This window comes from Bidens hawaiensis, unplaced genomic scaffold (genome assembly GCF_021521415.1).
Source record: "Bidens hawaiensis isolate Kalapana, Puna unplaced genomic scaffold, B.hawaiensis_p1.1 tig00021335_1, whole genome shotgun sequence".
NCBI classification, from domain to species: Eukaryota; Viridiplantae; Streptophyta; class Magnoliopsida; order Asterales; family Asteraceae; genus Bidens; species Bidens hawaiensis.
In genome coordinates, this window is record NW_027493302.1 from 267,981 (window position 1) to 271,887 (window position 3,907).

Genomic DNA, 3,907 nt, shown 5'->3' on the forward strand with positions numbered 1-3,907 from the left:
AATCACCTACCACCATGTTAACTCAAATAGTACTATCTAAAAATGTCTCGAAGATCATGCAAGTTTTAGTTAATCATAATTTAATTTAATATAACTAAACATACCAGGTTGTTAAAACATGAACACTTATCTTAATTCCTAAGGTAAAACACAATGCACAAACCGACCCATTAAAGTGTACTTATGACAATGGTAAATAATAGTTATAATCAAGTAACTGATCTCAACTATTCTTGATTTCTCTTGTCATGCATATATGAAAAACAAAACATAATGTGAGTAGCTTTTATTAAACCCTGAACACTTCTTGGCTCCATGAACTTATATTTGTTATCATCTTATAAAAAAAAAGATGACAATTAAACTAAAACACCAATAATGGCAGTACCTGAATTTAAACAGTTGCACGGGTTGGCAATAAAAAAAAACAACACAAACATTAAATATAATAATAAAAATAGTTGCAAACAATTTCGATTCATAGCACTCCAGCACTCATTACGATACAGTACGATATACAATGGCATAAATCGGTAAATTATTGGAACCGTACTGATCCCAAAACCTTAAAAAGTGGGTACCGAAAATACTCGGTACTGTTTTTTCATCCCTAAATCAAAGTTAGGTTGGTTGTACAACACTCCTTCAAAAGAGTTGTAATTGCTCAAATACAATTGAAATGAATGAACTAAACTGCAGGTTCAATAGATGCCTTTGAGAAGCTATGAAAAATCCCCAATATACCCTTGGAAGCAGAATAGTTAAATGTTGCTTGTCTGTATTTCCCTTCTTGTTCAAGCAAAATATAGCAAAAAATGCATTTAGTTTAGCATCAAACAAAATCAGTATATACCAAAAAAAAGTAGTAAAATATTGTTGAGAAAGAATAATTAAATTAGGAACCTCATAAAACATAAAAAAAAAACCACAACAAAAAATAAAAGCAACCACAAATTGATATATGTTCATTATCTAACAATTATAAAAACTAATCAAGCGTTTATTGGATGTAATTATTTATTTTCGATTCTATTCATGGTTGGTAGTAAATTTGTAGAAACATATGAACTACCGGAAGTACAGATACATAACCGACGTGCAGATACGGGAAGTCTCAGATACGGTCAAAGACTTCCGATTACGGTCAGAAACACCACCCTTGGAGTCCTCGGGCTGTTTTCATCCGAAATAGTTTTGAAATATTATCTTTAAAGTGCAAAATTTAAAATTAACTATAAGATATATTTAATTTTGTCAGTCGCTATGGCGCATGCAGACAGTGTTCTGGGATCATAACAAACCAAATAGGTAACACCCAAATTCCCTACGCGTTGTGTAACGGGTCAATACGTGTTTGGGCTTAAAGATGCCATTTCTAAAGGTTTCAAAGTAGGAGTGTAGGACGTATCAAGTCAGGTTAACTTTCAACCTGCAACAACGCACGGGCACGATAGCTGGTTAGTTAGTAACACAAATAAAACCAAAAAACAACATTAAACATATTAGCAACTCACAACTGAGAATTTACTCATTTAGAAGTAATATTAGTGAAAAAGCATCTCATGCATGTGCACCAGTTAAACCAATTTAACATGTTTGGCATCAAAATAAGTTCTAACTCGTAAAGTAATTATTTGCTTAACTATCCATCAATGAAACAACTAAAATCAAAGTATGATTAGTAAGATAGAAAGTATACTACCTTGGTGTTCAAATCATAGGGAAAACTGCTTGATCAGAGTACCCAACTTCTATCTTTTATTTATTGCTTTCATCGTCTGTTGCTAAACTTTCACCACACTGTTCCTTCTGTATGTCCCTTTTTTTTTAAGAAACTGATCTTGAATGAAACTTCCAATAACAGTGATTAAGGATTTAACTATATCATCTGGTTCCATTATTATATATTCAGCATCATCTGCCTTTAGTTTCTACGCCTGCAAGGGGTGAGCAATTGTTAACCGAAACCGAGCCGAAAACCGACGAAACCATACCAAAATTAATCAAAAACTGAATTAACCAAAAACCGGTTGTGGGTTTTTTCATGTACCCTCGGTTAACTGAAGTAATCGATACCAAACCGAACCTAACCATTCGTATTTTCATATATTTCTAGCTTTTATACCTCCATTTTTCACATAATTCTAGCTCTTATACCATCATTTAATGTATTTCATGTTTTATACCTCCACTTCATTTCATGTATTTAGAAGTAAACAGTTAGTTGGTTCGTTATGTTAAGTTTAAAATTTTAGCCCAAGTTTGGATTTGGTTAATAACCGAACTGAAAACACCGAACCGATTTCGATTATGGACTTTTTATAAACCGAAAATCATTTATCGGTTTCGGTTATAGGTAAAAACCCAAATTTATGTTCATTCAGACCTATGTAACTACTACACACAATCAGATCCTCCACACCAGAAAGCACAAATTCAGTGTGCAATTTCCCTTTAATAGAACCTATTGGATCTTATGCTCAATCCAAACCCTAAATTTTGAAATCCAAATGTATCACTGAAATACTAAACGTACGCTCAAATGAAAACCTAATTTTTGAAATCAAATATTATTCTTACTTAGGGAAAAACCGAACGAATTCAGCTACGATAACGTCATCTTCATTCGTTGATGACTTGAATTTCTTCGATTAGGGAACTAAGGTCTAGGGTTTTGTGAATCCGGGGTGATGGGTGGTAGAGGCTTCGATTAAGAAAGAAGACGGTGTAGGATTCCAAGGAGCTGGAGAAAAGGGTGACTGAGAATGAGTTACAGAGGTGTTTTGACCCATTTAAGGGTACCCGGGTTTGGTACAAATCATAACCCGCGAAATTTAAACCTTAGACGGGTCAAAACAGGGTTAAATCAATAAGAAGTCACCATTTAGAAATCAAGAGATTTGGTGGCTTTAGAAGGGTTGGGGAACGATGTGAGGGCGACACATAGGATTTTATGGTAGACAATTATATAGATAGTTAGATATTATGCAGTAAAAAATTTACACATTACGCAATTTGGCAATGCTTTAGCTTCGACCAACTTGGAAACGTAATCAACAGCCACAAGAATGTACTTGTTCCCTCTAGATGACGGGAACGGGCCCATAAAATCGATACCCCAAATATCAAAAACCTCGCATACCTGAATCGCATTTTGGGGCATCTCATTCCGGGATGAGATATTACCAACACGTTGACATCGGTAATAATTTTTAACAAACTCATGTGCGTCTTTGAAAATAGAAGGCCAAGAGAATCCAAAATCAAATACCTTCTTCGCTGCCGAACTCGCACCGTGGTGACCTCCTGTCGGTCCCACATGACAATGGCTCAAAATCTGCCATCCCTCCTTTGCGTCCTCACATCTTCTAATTAACTGATCAGCACCAACACGGAAAAGATACGGGTCGTCCCATAGGTAGAACTTAACATCAGCAAAGAATTTCTTCTTTTGCTGGTAAGACATCTTCGGAAGGTATCCATCAGCAAGATAGTTTGCGAAGTCAGCGAACCATGGAAAACCCTCCTCCTGTGCCTTAACGAACATGAGACTTTCCGTCGGAAAACGTTCGTTGATCCTGCCCCCCGAATCTCCTAACTCAGCACCTTCTAGACGTGAAAGATGATCGGCCGCGACATTCTCGGCCCCCCTTTTATCACGGATCTCAATATCAAACTCTTGAAGCAACAGGATCCAACGGATAAGACGAGGTTTGGCATCTTGCTTGCTGAAAAGATAACGAATAGCAGCGTGATCCGTATAAACAATCGTTTTGGACAAAACCAGATAGGACCTAAATTTGTCGAAAGCGAACACCACAGCTAAAATCTCTTTTTCGGTGGTGGTATAGCTTTCCTGTGCGCCATTTAAGGTCCGGCTCGCATAATAGATCGGATGGAAATGTTT

At 36.2% G+C, this 3,907-nt stretch overlaps 1 long non-coding RNA gene across 1 annotated transcript; it reads right to left on the reverse strand.

The window, feature by feature from the left end:
- Nucleotides 1–1,102: 1,102 nt before the first annotated feature.
- On the reverse strand, nt 1,103–2,743 carry LOC143563207 (uncharacterized). Its single transcript, XR_013140621.1, has 3 exons — nt 2,581–2,743; nt 1,703–1,922; nt 1,103–1,429 (listed from the first exon to the last, which is right to left on the reverse strand). It is a non-coding gene; the product is annotated as an uncharacterized LOC143563207 (long non-coding RNA).
- Nucleotides 2,744–3,907: the final 1,164 nt, after the last annotated feature.